At 35.8% G+C, this 17,466-nt stretch overlaps 1 protein-coding gene and 1 long non-coding RNA gene across 2 annotated transcripts in view; one reads left to right on the top strand and one right to left on the bottom strand.

Moving 5' to 3' along the window:
- The window catches only part of LOC120340187 (pre-mRNA-splicing factor SPF27-like), a 237,111-nt gene extending 220,115 nt beyond the window's left edge, over positions 1-16,996 (bottom strand). Inside the window, exon 1 of the mRNA XM_078115950.1 lies at positions 16,982-16,996. The gene's annotated coding sequence lies outside the window, so the exon portion shown is untranslated. The remainder of the gene's footprint in view (positions 1-16,981) is intronic.
- On the top strand, positions 6,160-7,031 carry LOC120337644 (uncharacterized). Its single transcript, XR_013477925.1, has 3 exons — positions 6,160-6,315; positions 6,587-6,701; positions 6,858-7,031. It is a non-coding gene; the product is annotated as an uncharacterized LOC120337644 (long non-coding RNA).
- Positions 16,997-17,466: the final 470 nt, after the last annotated feature.

Genomic DNA, 17,466 nt, shown 5'->3' on the forward strand with positions numbered 1-17,466 from the left:
CCGAAAGCGTACAATCTGGATTCTAAAGCTAAACCTATCCTGGTACACCTACTATTTTCAGGTGGTGCGTCAACTTTGTGCTCATATTTCGGGAGTACCGAATTTCCCTACTTTCCGCACGGTGGATTTTTTTTAAATTGTAATATGTATTTTATACTTGTCCACCAAACACACTGCATTAATGAATTGGATGAGAAAAAATTCCTTCTTACCTAAATTACGCTTTACCTGAGTTAAATTGACAATTTTTTATATTTTTTTCTTTAATTGGGGGGAATTTCCCTACTTTCCGCATAGTGGATTTTTTTTAAATTTCAATATGTATTTTATATTTGTCCACCAAACACACTGCATTAATGAATGGGATGAGAAAAAATTCCTTCTTACCTAAATTACGCTTTACCTGAGTTAAATTGACAATTTTTTATATTTTTTTCTTTAATTGGGGGGAATTACCCTACTTTCCGCACGGTGGATTTTTTTTCAAATTCTAATAGGTATTTTATATTTGTCCACCAAACACACTGCATTAATGAATTGGATGAGAAAAAAATCCTTCTTGCCTAAATTACGCTTTAACTGAGTCAAATTGACGATTTCTTATATTTTTTTCTTCAATTGGGGGGAATTTCCCTACTTTGCGCACGGTGGATTTTTTAAAATTTTAATATGTATTCTATATTTGTCTACCAAACACACTGCATTAATGAATTGGATGAGAAAAAATTCCTTCTTACCTAAATTACGCTTTAACTGAGTCAAATTGACGATTTCTTATATTTTTTTCTTCAATTGAGGGGAATTTCCCTACTTTCCGCACGGTGGATTATTTTTAAATTTCAATATGTATTTTATATTTGTCCACCAAATACACTGTATTATTGAATTGAATGAGAAAATATTATTCCCTGCATAAATTACGCTTTTAACTGAGTTATATTGACGATTTCTTAAAAATTTTCCTTAAATTGGGGGGTATTTCCCAACTTTCCGCATGGTGGAATTTTTTTAAAATATAATATATGTTTTATATATCTTCATCAAATACACTGTATTATTGAATTGCATGAGAAAAAAATATTTCTTGCATAAATTACGCTTCAACTCAGTTAAATTTTAGATTTTGTCGATAAATGAGCTTCTGAGCAATAATTCATTTTACCGAGGAAAAAATGTGTTGTTTCAATCATTTTTTTTTTTTCATGTTTCAGGTCTGTCGTCAGTTTCTAAAAGGGAGAATCGCCTAATTTTTTGCATCAATGTAGCCGCAATTAAGTGAATTCGCGACAACTGTCGTGGAACATGGCGGGTTCAAATTTGGAAAAATTGGTAACTGTCTGCTGGAAGTGTCCGCTAGCTTTACCTAGGTGGCTTTTCACATCTTTTGAGGCTTCCCGTTTTAAGCCAAAGATCCATCGCAGCATTGAGATTTAAAATTTTAGCCCATAGCAAAACCAAGAAGATAGCAGTAAACTTGATAAAGTACCTGACAGTCATAAAAATAGGCCGACGAGTAGCGAAAAGACCACAACCATCAAAACGTTAGACCGCTTTAGGCCGACGGTGACGCGATATTGAACAGTTGCCAGTTGGGCAAAACTTTAAGATCCTGAGATCGCCATGGCGACCAATTTAGTCGCAATTTCGACCCATGTTTGACGGAACACTTGGAAGACGCTCGCGGAACACTAGTGTTCCGCAGAACACAGTTTGGGAAACGCTGATATAATCAAATGAGTAAACCCGATTCCCAAATTTTCATCAGCCAATGACGACGAAGAATTAAGACCGAAAATCGTGTTTGATTTTGAGTCTGCGCTGATTTAAATCTTCCGTGTCGACTGTTATGCTTTTATTTTCGATTATTAATAAATATCGCCAACTTAAACTGAACAATATTGTCATCAACGGCGCCGGGATAACGATAAAATCCGCGATAGATACTAAATAATATATAAGAGCTATTTATACGCTGTAAATTGCAAGAAATGCAAAAACTTTCCGTTATGTTCGGTCGCTATCAAAACAAAGATGGAAACAATTAATTACGACACACTTTTGTAGTTTTTCTCATATTTACCCGTAAATATATGTTACTACATTTAACTATACCCAGTGGTGTGATTCAGCCGGTTCGCACCGGTTCTATAGAACCGTCTAACGAAATTTTATGAGATCAGCGAACCGGTTAGCATTACTGGTTACTGTGAATAGATTTTTGCATGTTATCTGACACAAGATTTTTGAGATCAAGTAGCTCACGTTTTTTTTAAAATGTTAAATGATCCAAGTTTGCACGTAAAAGTTATACAATGTGTTGATTTTTATAATTGTAGTAATTTTCTTTTTGTGATTGTTTGTCTGATAATTGAATTGCTTCCTCATAAGTACAAGTCATGAGATGACTGCAAAATTTGAGTTTAATTTCGGTAAACTTTCTTTTTTTTTGATAAATATTTCTTGTGTTTATTTTTTTTATAGAATAACAGCATTTTTATAGAATATCAACTTCAAGCATGTGTTTTCAGTAGATCATACACCTTCAGGTTTCCGAGTTCATTATCAACGAGTATATATATAATATACAGCAATATAGACAATCATCAACATCATCATGCTTACTTATTCATTATTTTGAAATGTTAATTAGGAAGTAATAAAAAATAATCAGTTTATTTGCTAAAAAAATATGACTTTTTGTAACAGAACCGGCTGAAAAATATGACTTCTGTGATGAAAGCGGCTGACAAAAAATTTGAATTCCACCACTGACTATACCCTTTATCACATTGCATTCCCCACGTTATCTTTGTATCAGATTCAATTGGTCCTCATTAGCTTAGGAACTTAAAAATTACAACAATCCGAAAGTTCAATACATTCACTCGTGTTTATTTCTGGGCCAAGCCTAACAAGGTTTTGTAATTTTTGTGAGTGTGTGCTGGTGAGCGGGTACATGATATTTATCATGTTTCAAATTTTTTAATGGTTTTGCTCGCTACACATTTTTGTTCATTATGGAGTTTTGAACTTTCTATCTATCGAAGTACTTTCTAAGAGATATGATTAGTGGACACGAAGTGGACCTATGAATTGTTTTGCTGTTATTTGTTGTTCTTGTTGGTATTTTTCTCGTTATGAGAAAAATCGCTTTTCTCATTCACTAATGAACCAATTGCTTTGAAATTTTCAATGGTTAAACATTATATTTTTCGTTCGATGGATATCACTTTTATTTATTCCTAAATTCTCTATGAATACTATGAGATCTGATATTTCATCCAAAACTTTGCTAATTTTTTTTTTTCGCGGAAAAAAGGTTTTTGTTTTGCCAAGCGTAACGGCTGTTTCCGATTTGACAAGACGCGAAAAAGGTGAAGTACTTTAAAATAATTAATACTACAGTTGTGAGTCGATTCATGTAACATTTCAATTCACGTTGGCACAAGACGCATGAATCATCATTGTAAAGCTAGAGCTGTCCGGGACCGGTAGGCCCTACTAATGAGTTACGGTGGTCAACAGGTTCGGCTTCGGCCAGGATATGATTATTGAGGAAATTGTGGGTAAAATATTTCGTTTTTACTTTCGTATCCATGTATTTGAGCATTGCTCCCTTGTTATATTTATATACAGAGTGACACCCAAAAAGAACCCACAAATTTCTCAATTGACACTTCCGCAAAAGTTATGTTCCAAATGACCTGGATTCTATTTTATCTGGGAGGCTGATGCAAAATGTCTGTGGTGACGATCTTCTATAATGTTGTCTTATAAACAAGAGCAATCTGTGTATCTGTATCCCGTCTAAACGCAGTCGGCATTGCCATACGACACCGAGAAACAAGTCAACGAAAAATAGTCTCTGCTGAAGTGAATGTGGAATGTAACTACCCGACAAACAAGAGATTACAGACAATCCGACCATAACCATTTTGATTTACAAAATGACTTAGTGAAAAATGTGTATGGTAGATACTTCGTTTGGTGTTAGCATATATCTAGGAATTGTATTTATGACGGTGTTTGTTGGTCAACTTAGAAAAAAATGTTTTCAGATTACTCATCTTTACTCCTGACTATAGACGTATCGACGGTCGTTTTATAACCGAAAGTTTGAAATTACGCCAAATATATTCGCAATATTTTACAATTCGTTAATCTCAAATTACAAACTTAGTCTTGTATTTGTGGCTGTTCTTATCAAACAACCCCACGTACAACCCAGTTTCTTGCGTTTACATGCATATTCACACAATGATAGAAATGAGAGAAGTATATACTAAATTAAATAGAATATTAAATATATTATATATATATTAAAAAATCGTCCGGTACCGCTTAATGTTTGAATCGTGCACCCTCAGGCGCGCGCAATGGTTATGTCTTGCGAAACAGACACATTACGCATGTTCTAAGTAGCAATTTTTATTATTTTGTACGAATTCATGATCCAGACACCGTAACCGCTTTTATTTGTTGAAAAATCCAGGATGTGCCACTGCTTGAAATTAATTATAAAGAGTGTAAGAGGTCACAGTACCGCTCGTTAAATGCCTCCCGAATTTTATTCCAGTCGAAATATCGAAACAACATATTCTTTGATTCCCCGAACTTCAAACGGGTATGTAGACTGTAGAGCATGTTGGTAACATGCATATAAACTAAAAAAAATCAAAGAATTATGCAGTTGCTCTCTAATCGTCTTTACTAGACATATACGTAATAAAATTCTGCATAAGCGTCCTGGACATTACCTGTCTATCATACTTTTACCTTGTTCCTGTAAACTTTTTAATCATAGAATAACTGTTAGAATGCACAATAGGCATATGACCACTCAAGAGGCGCGAAATCACACAAATTGCAACATTCATGGAGTTTTATGACAATTTCCAATGCCTCAAAATCCAACTAATTGCGTGCCGATTTTTTTTTGCTTATAAGTTTGTCATAATTTTTTTCCTGATAATTTAGCGCCACACGAACAAACAGTTTGGGGACCGCTTATCTACCAGAGAAATTGTAATTTCTGATAGATAGATATATAGAAACATATATATATTTAAATTAGATATAATAGTTGATTAGACTAAAAACTGCTTTCTTTTCGATGAAATTTAAAATTAACTGAACTAGATGTTTCACTAGTGCATGATACTCATTCATATGCGCTTCAGCTCGCCAATACATAACATTTTTATTTCTTTTAAAATTCATCATTGAGATAGACAATATAAAGGTAAACCTTATTACTATTGATTTCAAATTATGGTTATTTAAATTTTGCCCCCAAATAGGCGGAACTTGGCGGAAAAGTTGTTTTGATAAAATGGGAAAAAACGTATATTTTTAATTTTTAAAATTCGTAATTTATTGGTGAACATCATAATGAATATTTTCTTCTAACTATGATCAGATAAGAGCTTAAAAAGAATTTACTCCTATACAATATTTTCAAATAAAATTTCCTTCAAGATTTCACATTCGCGTTTTGTCTTGAAGACCTCGAATTGTAGTCATATATAGCCTAAATGATGATATTCGACCACTAAATCACTGAATATTTTTTGATCTTGTTTGTGCATGTCGCGTGACATGCATTTCCATTCCTACCCGACAAAGCTCGAAATTTTCTAGGAATATCAGTCGAACCCACAATTTGCTATAAAATAATATGACTTGCTCTCAGAAAACTAAGGACCACGAAATGGTTAGGTCGTTTTTTTAATATTTTCCATGTATATCACATGCTAATGTTAAAAAGCAAAATTCCATCACGTCAGCGTTGAACATGAAAAAAAAGAATATATTTCCAAACGGGTATATATATATATAATGAGTGGAAATATACACACACATTTGCATAGCGCTCGCTAACGAATAGATGAATTGCGACAATGTAAATGACTTGAAGTCAGGAAGGCCATGCGCAAAATGTTACGATTTGCGATTTAGAAATTACTCTTGCTACAGCATCCTTGCAATATATGCATACGGATCCACCGGCACAAAAGCATAGAAGAAGGATAAGTAGTTAGTCTCGCAGAAACCAAAAAATCATGATATGGTAGACAAATTTTATTTGATACTTGTAAAAGTGATATAGGAGATTACACACTGCAACTTTCTTACGACCGCTATGCCACTAGCCCACTAACGATAAAAGCAATATTCTCCGGTCCATTATTCTCTGTACTTTGTTTTACACTCAGAGCTGTTTTAAATATTTTCGTTGAAAATAACAAGAAAAAAACTGATCATGAAGATTCTGTTGTTCATTTGCCTTATTTGCTGTCTCAGTGCGGTTCCAGTGTAAGTATATATTAACATATCACCAATTTATTGATGGCAAGAAATGATATAGAAAATAGCATAAACAACTTTACGTAATACTAATGCCCAGTATTGATTTTAGGCATCTTATAAGGATGCCATCAATTAGTTTTATAAGCAATATTCAAATGTACGTTAGGCATCTACACAGTTTTTTTGTTCTGTGTAGAAAGTGCGTTTTCGAAATACTTCCAGTGAATTACTGGGTATTTACATTTTGTTTATTCACCTACCGGCATTTATATTTCAGTTTTGGAGCATGTGGACCTCACCATTGCCATGAAGCATATACTGCTTGCTGCTTTGATATCAATACAAGAACTGGTGGTAGAAGCGAAGAAATGTGTAGTTACATGAGTGACCAAGTGAGTATGTAACATTAACTCAAACACGCTCAAAAATTTAACGATCACTCTCTCAACTTTGACTCAGTAAACTACAGACCATTTTTATTGAGACCATTCAATGCTGCTTGCTGTTTTTCATTTTCTCATACGAAATCGTTTCATTGTTTTTTCCAGGGCCACAAGAATGGTGGGCATTATTACAGGTATTGCAACCGGTTTGAAGACATGTAAAGCCTGTTAGCAATCCAGAATCAACAATTGACTAACGAAGATTTATAATTGTAAAGGACAATAGTTGATACAGGCTAATCAGTAAAATATAACATAGAATAAACAAAGTTATATTGATTTTGTGTGTTCTTTCTATTAAAAGCCTGTTAAGAAGGTAAATAAGTCACTAAAAATGGGGCGATTGTAATATTTTGAAAAATCGTCGCGCTATGAACAGAGGCTAAAAACGGACCTCCAGACTTATGTGCACCAAGATGGCGCACAATCTGAACATAGTATGTGTGTACCGGTTAGGATTCAGGTTGTACGACATCTTGGTGCGCATACTTATGGAGCACCCTAAAACAATTGCGCTAATTGTACTAAGACTCCATTTGCGTGAATGAAAAGGTGCGTTTCACAACCTATGAATCGATTTCTGCTTAGGTAACTTATTGTAAGCCTTTGACATTGACAATACAAACGTAAGCCAAGATCACAATGACTCTTTTTTTTGCAATCTTTCTTGTATACGCACAGCGGCATATACGTGCTAACTAACGCAATAGCGATATATCGGAATAATCTAACAACGCACACTTAGCTTCATTTGAATAATAAATAAACTAAGCATATTAGAATCACAACGCAAAACCAACCGCTTCAGATTGTCGAAGCGTTGGAGATAAAAAGAGCACATGAATGTTGCGCTATAGTAATATTTTCATCAAATAGTATATTATTAAGCAAAGTTACAGTGCAAGTCAAATGTAGCATTCTTCTTCTACAAATGCGACTAAGTTGAATCAAACTGGTACAAATGATATTGCTATAATGCAACACAAAATGGTACATTTGTTCTCGCATGGGCCTGATTCTTATATATCAATATTAGATAAATAGGAAGGTAATTATTGTGAACGTTCCTGCAGGAGGATTGAACATGTTCACAACAAATCGAGCAATTTCGACAATCGTATTGGATTTCTGAATTACTTCCATGTATAACAAATAACGATTGTCTACGATCGGCACGATTTTGTCAATCTCTGAATGTACCACTTGTGCCGTGGGGCAGCAAAAACAGACAAAGATAAAATTGTTTTGGAACTAAATATTTCAATGCTTTCTTCTCGATACGTTAAAGAAGAACAATTTGACTTTGATAATATTCTCAAAGCCAGGTCGGTGGCATTTACTAACAAGTAAAAGAAATCATAGCAAAAATATGACCGAGCACATATACTAATAGTGTCCACTGCAACGGACAGCAGTTACAACAACAACAACGACTTAACGCATGTTTCGCAAGATTGTTTAACTTTCGGCTCAAGACAACATACTTGAATTCAACTCTGGAAGACTACATAGTGACTGCGTGGTCACTCCGTCTGATTGATCATTTCGTCACGCTGATAATCGAATTGCGTAAGTCATTTTTAGCAGTTTTGAGAAAAACGTAAAAAACTTCCTAATGATATTGTTATGCCATTGAGAGTCAATAATTTGCCATGGTTCAATTTTTTGATCGTAGCCGGATTAATTGTAACAATTTTGCAACTTTACTACTATATGCTATATGTCCTGAAAACTAAACATTCCAAAAACGAATGTTATTCTCAGTATCTGCCAGTGGCGGCGCGTGGTCATTTTGACAACCGGGGCAAGCTACTGCGGCACCAAGTCACCCCCATCTACGGGGACAGGATGAGCGCTGTAAGTTCTCCCATCATTTTATGAGTATAAAAACCATTCCATCGGTAACAACCAATCGGCAAAACCGACAATTTTCAACGATAAAAAAGTGTCTTTAAAACCGGTCCAAGTCAAGGGATTAATAAATATAGACATAGTTTATTTTGAAACCTCTTTCAAAAGGAAAGGCAATATTTACCCAGATAAATACAATGACATATTAACAGAAACTTCGGGAAAGCAGACAAAACCTAAAATAAGGTTTAAAACGTTACTATGAAGAAAGGAAAGGTAATGCAAAGATAAGGACATGCATCGCTCACTCATAGATATATATGCTGCTAGACTTCTGCCGCGGTTTCTTGGAAGCAAAATGCTCAATAACGCGCTGATTAAAGTCATGCATCCCAGAAATAACGTATCTGTGAATGAATAAAACAGCCAAGGAATTTAATCTATCTTGCTTCATTGTGTTCCTGAGATACGTTTTAATACGCTTCAGCGTGCTGAATGTTCGCTCTGCGTCGGTGGAAGACATAGGCGTCGTCAAAATGATGTCCAGAAATTTTGCAGACGCCGCAAAGGTAGTTACTAGAGTGTTATCTATGAGGAACCCATAGAGCGCGCAAGTTGATGTGATGTTCAAAAAAGTTTGATTGGTGAATATACATCGCAATTCATTTTCCAATTTACCCACGTTTATCTTGGGGTAAAATTTGGAGACAGTAGCCAACAAAGGGATGGGAAATTGACGTGCAAATTTTAAAAAATTTTTGGGGTTCATCAAAGAGAACGCGGCAAGGTGTTCAGTGCGCAGACGATCGCCTATTTGATTCACCAGAATGTCACAGCATTCCTTTGCAGACAAAATCAAACGCTGCGTTGTTTGCCCGCGGCGTAAAGAAGCACTCCATGTGTCGTCGTATTTCGTTGTTTCCCGGATACGAGATACAGCATCGCAGAAGTCTGAAATACACGACTGCACAGACGCTCCATCCATTAGCCTTGACTGCAATGCGCCGTATAATACATCCACGTGATAGAATATTGTGGAGAAAAAAGCGAGAAAAAATGAAAACTCACCATCTTCTAGCAGACGCTTTAGACCTGCCGCCTCCCTCACAGAGCGTTCGTCCCAAACCGGAGAGCTCTGAATGCTATTGAAACACTCAATGAGCTCAGACCTAATTTCGGACACGCCCTGCACCACGCGTGATTGGAAGTTCCAACGTGTTGGTGCACAAGCTGGGAGACGGCGGCTACATATCTGGCGAAGGAGGTCAGAGCGCTTCGGCGAAACGGAAAAAAATGAAGAAAACCCCGAAACATTTGCAAAGAATATACGGACGAGAGGGGTATCAAGACACATATTTTTAATAACGAGGTTAAATTGGTGTGCATAATAATGTAAAAAATGCGCATGAAGAAAATCTTCTTTTATATAAACTTGAACACCATGTTTCGACCCACTCATGACTGCCGGAAATCCGGAATGACGGAATTCAAACAGGTTATTAACTAGACGTGGGAGTAGGGTTACCACATTTTTTTGACTTCCAAGCGGGACGCCTCCAAAGACACGACCCCTTAGCTGTGATCCTGTAACTTTACAGTTTCCGATTTTACTACATACCGTGTTTCCAGGAAAATAAGACCTACCCCGAAAATAAGACCTAGCCTGAATTTTTAAAATGATTTTAATATAAGCCCTACCTTTAAAATAAGACCTAGAGCAATTTTTTTTACCTAGTCGATAGCAAGACATCTTACCTACTCGTTTTAAAGGATTAATATCCTAGGTTTAGTAGTTATTTTAAATAAAAACGTGTTAGGTACTTCTGAAGTATGCGCACCAAGATGTCGCATAACCTGAACCCTGACCTGGTACACAACCTGAGTTCAGGTTGTGCGCCATCTTGGTGCGCATACTTCAGGAGGTCCACGTGCTATTTATGAGTACGGTAAATTAATATTGGTTTTCATATTTTGTTTATTTGAGAATCTCGTAATTCTCTAAATAAAAAATCATAAGACATCCCCCCAAAATAAGCCATAGTGTTATTTTTCTAAAGAAAATTGAAGACATTGTCTTATTTTCGGGGAAACACGGTAGGCCTACATTTAAAGCCATCCCAGCTGTCTTCGTTGACCATATTGTCTTCGAGAGTTCATGCGCATATTCTCTGTCTAAATATCGCATTCAATTCGAAAAATAGAAAGGAATGTACGCTAACGATACGAATGATCCGAATTTAGATTTTTTATGTACAGCAAAAGGAATAAAGAATAATGAAATAGTCTGTCGTTTTTAAGTATTGAGAATTTACTTATTCGCGCAAGCATGCTTTTCTGTATATAACACCGTCAGAAAGACGTTGTTCAATGTTACATTCCACGTCGGAACAGGAACGATTAGAATTGATTTTACATGTGATACGTTCGCTAACAATGTTAGCGGGAAGCAACGAAACAAACAAAATAACTCATTCACTTTTTTTTATTTTCGGATCAGAACGACATCACTGGAATCCAACCCAATGCCTTCATGCCCAGTAGATGTCGACGGAAGATGAGTTCACTACCCTTGAAGGGGTTCCAGATTTACCACATGTTGTGGACATACTTCCATTCATCATTTCCGTTTTAGATGGTATTACAAGTTTTAGGATAAAATATAGTGGTCTACTTCCACTCGCACCGGCCCCGCAAGCGGCACAGGATTCGAATAATGACTAGGTAGTGTTTTACCTAGCCACATCCTCGGCGAGTCAGTAGATCCTCACTAATGGCCGTCATCTGTGAGTACAAGGCCAGGTGGTGCTACCCAATGAAGTAGTTCAATTTTGGCATATATGCCCAGAGCTTTTTATCTCCCATTTATGGTGGGTCGAGTTACCAACAGGATTTTTTTCAATAGTGTTTTTGCTTTCAGATTAGGCTTTTACCTGATATTGATATGCAGAATGTGTTCTTGTTTTTACCGTCAAAAAGTGCTTTGTCTTGGTTGTTGTTTTTGTTGTTGTTTTTCAAGCGGTGTTCACATATCCTGCCAGGATCTCCTTCGAATTTGTTGTTAGTGTAATTTGGTCAATTCCTTCTAAAAGTATCAAGTATTTCCCAGTTAAGTCCAGTAATATAAATCTGATAAGTTTTAAATTTTCTTTTTCTACCCGGTTTTCTTTGTCCAATGTTCTTTTATAATTTATAATCTGGCCTTTTATAATCTGAATCGTTTTTAATATTAGCAATTTATTTGGTCCGTCATAACTATTGAAGAAATTTACAATCCAGTATTAGTTTTTTGTTTGTTTCTTTGGTGTACTGGAGTCCGGTATTTTTTCTTTTATGTCCAAATAGGTATCCATTTTGAGCAATTCTGTATGATATTATTTTTTCCTTGTTTGTAATTTTTCCTCGTAATATTTTATGTTTCAAATGTATCTGGTTCCAGTTTGTTGTTGATGTTTCTTCTTGTATTTCCAAATTATTAATCCGATAGTATATTTCCTGTGTTATTTATGTGTTATTTCATTCCAATCATCATCTTTTGTGTTTATTTTTTCGTATAATTTAAAGTCTTCCATCCAGTTTTTCGGGACTTGTATAGAGTGAGGCATCGAATTAGGAAATAATTTAGCGTTCAACTTTTTAATTTTGGAACCAAGATTGTATAGAGCGTGTTATTGCCAGAATTGGGTGGGGTTTTAAATATTTTTCAAAGTTCGAATTTTTTCTAATCTGCAGGCCAAAATTTTTGCGGTTATGTTACCATAGAAAAGCCTCCTTTCTCCTTTGGTCTTTGTAGTTTTTTCCTCGAGATCGCTTCAAATGTCACCGGATACCATAGGAAGTTATAAAATAATTTACTAAACTCTTTTATGCGTTGTGCATCCATGATGATACTTCTCGCCGGAAATAGAATATGTTGCGTGGCCATTGAGTTGATAATAACTAGTTTTCCGTTCCAACTTAAGTCCCTTGTTTTCGATAGGTTAAAAATTTCGATAGGTCTTTTTACTTTCCCATGTAAAATTTGTCCGGTTTTTGCCAAAATATAATCCAAGTAATTTTACTGAGTCTTTTATATAATCATGATATGGAGTTCCTTGAAGGAGAATTTTGGCCTTGTCAGTTGTACATAGGATTTTCGTTTTGTGAATATTGATTTTTTGACCTGTAGCTGTTTTATAATTGTCCAATTCGTTAAAAATGTTGTCCAAAGAGGTTTTATCACGGACTGTAAACGTAATATCGTCAGCATACTGATCTATTTTTTGTTCTGATTTCCCCAGTTTGATTCCTTTAATTGATTTATTCTTATTGATTTGTCTAGTAAAAGGTTCTGCGTTAAAACAGTAGAGCAACATGCTCATGGGGCACCCCTGTCTTATTCCTCGATTTAATTTTATTGCGCGTGATAGTTGTTCGTTTATATCTATTATGCTGTGTATGTCTGTATACTTACTTTTTATTAGGGATATAATTTGTCGGTCCATGTTGATTTCTTTGAGAATTTGGAAAAGAAAATCGTGGTTTACCAGATCGAAAGCTTTTAAACTGTCAATTGACATTATAAATGCAGGGGAATTATTTTTTTCGCTGAGACTAATTATAGAATTCAAATTATAGTGGGCGTCGAAGATGCTTCTTCCGGGTATAGTGCATTTTTGAGCGGGATCGATTATTTGACTTGAGATTTCCTGCAGTCTGTTTGCTAAAAGTTTTGTTATAATTTTATAGTCAGTGTTGAGAATAGAGATGGGGCGCCAGTTTTTCAGATTTTCTTTTTCATCTTTTTTATGGATCAGTCGGACTTTTGCTGATTTACAGCTTTTCGGAAAGATACCAAAAATAAAAATATTATTTATCAATTGTACCATTTCCTTTTTGAAAAGAGACCAGAAACTTATAAAAAATTCTTTGGGCAGACCATCGATGCCAGGTGACTTATTATTTTCCATGGTTCTAATAATATTTCAAATTTCGTTTTCGGTATTAGGGGATTTAAGATCTTCATTTTGATCCTCAGTTAATTTAGGTTTTGACATATTTTCCAGAAATTTCTGCTGGGCGTAGGGATTCCCAGTATATTTGGATTGCCATAGATTCTTATAGAAGTTTACTGTTATTTCGAATATTTTTTCTTTGTCTTTAATTTTGTTTCTATCTTTATCAGCCAGTTCATAAATTGTTGTGCTATCATCCCTCTTCTGCATATTTTCGAAGAAGCTTTTTGTATGAGTTTCCCCTTCCTCCATATCTGCCAAAGCTGTTCTAATCGGGTTTTGTTTCAATTTGTCATCGATTAATTGCTTGAGTTGCGTTTTTAAAACTAATATTTTCGATTGGTTCTCAGGTTTCTCATCTGCTATCAATAACTTTAAATTTTTATGTAGTTGGTCTTCCCTTATATGTTTTTCTTTGACCTTCAGTTTTGAGAATCCAATCGTTTGTTTCTTAAATTTTTCTTTGCACTCATCCCACCAATCCTGGATATAGCTAAAATTTCCCCTTTCTCACAACATATTATTATACGTGTTTGTAATTACTTCGTGGTAATTCTCGTTGTCCAAGTGAAGTAAATTTAACCGCCAAATTCCGCTTCCCCATCCTGTTTTTTGAGGTGTTTTAAGTATAAGTATAGGAATTATATTAGAGGGTATTGATATTATGTTTTATATTATGAATGAGCGGGTCCAAATTATTTTGATGATAAATTCTATCGATTCGTCGACTTTGATTTCCAGTAGTGCACGTGTATACTATTTTATTTGGTTTATTATATCTATACGTATCAAGTATATTGCTGTCTGAGATCGTCTTTCTGAACAGTTTCTCGGCATGGGTGAGTTTAAAGTTGTTTTTGTTTAGTACATCTCTTTCGTCCAATACTATATTAAAATCTCCTATGACAATCAATTTATGTTTGACACTATTTATTGTTATAATGTCATCGAGTTTACCATAAAAATCAGTTTGGCTCGTTCCCCGTTCCGAGAGCGCATATACATTTAAGATCATAATATCTCCTTTATCATGATGCAAAATTAAACTTTCCATCCTATGTTCCATAAATTTAGTATACTTTGAAACTCTTATGTCATCTCTCTTTTTTATCATTATACCAGTTCCCTGCTTCATGTACTTTATGGCTGAGTCAACAGCACTTGTGTTGCAAAATATATTGTATCCGAGCTTATCCGCCCATCGTTGTATTTGTTCTTCATCAATTTTATGCAGTTCTTGTAAGCATAAAATATCAGCGCTATATTTGGTTAACCAATTAGATAAACTATTCAATTTTTTCCAAGTCCATTTATGTTTATGGTTGTTATTTTAATTTTACTCGATTCATTTATGGTTTGACACTATTTATTGTTATAATGTCATCGAGTTTGTATCCGAGCTTATCCGCCCATCGTTGTATTTGTTTTTCATCAATTTTATGCAGTTCTTGTAAGCATAAAATATCAGGGCTATATTTGGTTAACCAATTAGATAAACTATTCAATTTTTTCCAAGTCCATTTATGTTTATGGTTGTTATTTTAATTTTACTCATTGTATTAAATCGAAATTAAAAATGGGCGGGGTTCGAATTGTCGGTCTCAGGTATGATTTTTTTATTAAGTTCCGTTTTTTTTTTTCAGAAATCTTGAGTTCTAATCGTTCCCACGAGCATTGGGTGTTTTGACAATGCTATATCGTGGGCGGGGGTTGGTATCTTGTTTTGTTTTCTTTGAAGTTCTAACTTGGGAGTTATCTTTCATGGATAAATTGTCTGGGCTAGTTCCGGTTCTTTTTTGTCGAGATGGTGATTCGACAAAGCTTATATTATGAGCCTTAGGAAGCGGTGATGATTGAAAAGCCGTATTCAGATTCTCTCGCGTTGGCGAGCGAATGATGGCGGTTTTCCTCCGAGTCCATCTTTGTGCTCTGGGGCTGAATAGATTTTCCAATGAGCCTTTATCAATTAGGGCGGGGACTTCTTCTTTCTCTTTCGCATCAGTTTTGCTTAGAGGTGATTGTTCGATTTCTTCCGACCATTGAGTCGGAGGGACTGGTTGTTCTAGAGGGATTTCTGGTGTTTGTGGAACCATTTCGGTTTCCTGATTTGTTTCCAATGGGACAATTTGTACAATAGGCGATATTACTTGGGAAATTTCAAACGGGTTCGTTGAAGATACTTGTTCTGCGGTTTTGTTTTCTTCAATCTCGGGATCTTCCCTGTGAATTTCGGTCTGTGTGACTACTTTTTTCAACAGCGGTGCTTTAACTGAACTAAAACCTTTTAGTACGTATGGAGTTTCTGGCTTTCCGGATTTTAGTTTGGCGTTTGTCATTTCAATCGAAGCTGGTTGTGCGACATTTTCTTTTTCTTTTTGTATTGTTTTTTTCGGGGACTTTCCTACGGGACAATTTCTCTTCATGTGCCCTTCTTTTTGGCACTTACGGCATCGTATTTCATTTTCACAGTTGCCCTGCGTATGCCCCTTCTCTAAACATTTGGTGCAAGAAGGAACGTAAAGTTCCCTCGAGACGAAGGTTCTACATCCTATTCCGTCAATTGACATGAATGTCGGGAGCTTTTCGATGTCGAGTTCTTTTATTTGGAACGTGGTGGACCGTTATATATTTTTGTTCCTTTGTGAAAAACCCTCGTTGCTGAGACAATTTTGCCAACTCCCTTATTGCTCATGGTTTCGATCGCCTTTGCGAGAGATGTTTTGTCCGCAATTCCTCTTATTGATACCCGGATAGGTGGTGGTGAGGGGAAAGAGAACTTCAATGACAGATCTGGGGTGTTCACTTCACCCTTGGTTGAATTCATCAGTTCGGTTCCACAACTCTCTTGGCTATCTTCCAGAGGATGAAATGACAAAACCCACTTGTTCTTCGCTATTTCCCAAAGACCACTTATTTGATCCGTGTAACCTCCTAGTTGTGGGGATTCTTTAAATGCAGTGTAGAGCTCCGAGAATTCTACTTCTTTTGATGTTTCCACAAACAGAGTTCTTCGTCTGGTCATCGTCGATTCTTCATCTCCAGTTCTTGCTGCAGCAGCTGCGTAGGACATCTTGAATATCCGAGAGGTATGATGGTAAATCTCTTATGCTCGTATATCCAATTGAGTAAGTCCAGTGAATCGCAGGCAGTATATAATCCGGTAGTTGACTCGATGCTTAAGAACAGTTCAATCAATTCCCTTATAAAACAGTTACAAGATCTTCGGCCGAAAGCTTAGTGCTCGGGTCGTTCACAAGACCGTCGCTTCTTACTAAAGACAGGCCCTTAAAAAATCGCTGAGAAGGGCCTCTCACGGAATGCGTGCAGAGCGGGGCTGTGAACCCAAAACGACTCTGTTTCGGTGTATTAAGGTGCGCCAAAACGAGCCTTAATACAACCAAATACTCCAAAATAACTCATTCTCCTTCAGTAAGTAGGCTAGCGTTGCGCTACACAGCAACAACAGTAACGAGAACATGTTCGTGTATTATGCTGGATGGATAAAAAGCGCGACTGTCCCGCCTAAAGCGGGACGTATGGTAAACCTACGTGGGAGGGAAAATACCACAATGCTTGCTAGATATGTCGGCAAGTTGTGTCGGTGACAAAAGAATATGATTTAGGACGGAATTTTAGAATATTGTGAGCAATGAGCATTTTCCAAAGTTAAGATTTTGCTTTGAAAATTTTATTGATGTTCGAAAGCATTTCATTTGTGTAAGATATTTTTCCGTTATGAAGAGTTTGAAATCTTACACTAACGTTGATAAATGACAAATGCTGATTAATGTGTTTGTACAATAAAAGTGTTTATTTTGTATTTAACTGTTTACCCATTCTTGGCATTGTTGTGGCCCGCGAACATTGCAAAA

This window comes from Styela clava, chromosome 9, assembly GCF_964204865.1.
Source record: "Styela clava chromosome 9, kaStyClav1.hap1.2, whole genome shotgun sequence".
NCBI classification, from domain to species: domain Eukaryota; kingdom Metazoa; phylum Chordata; class Ascidiacea; order Stolidobranchia; family Styelidae; genus Styela; species Styela clava.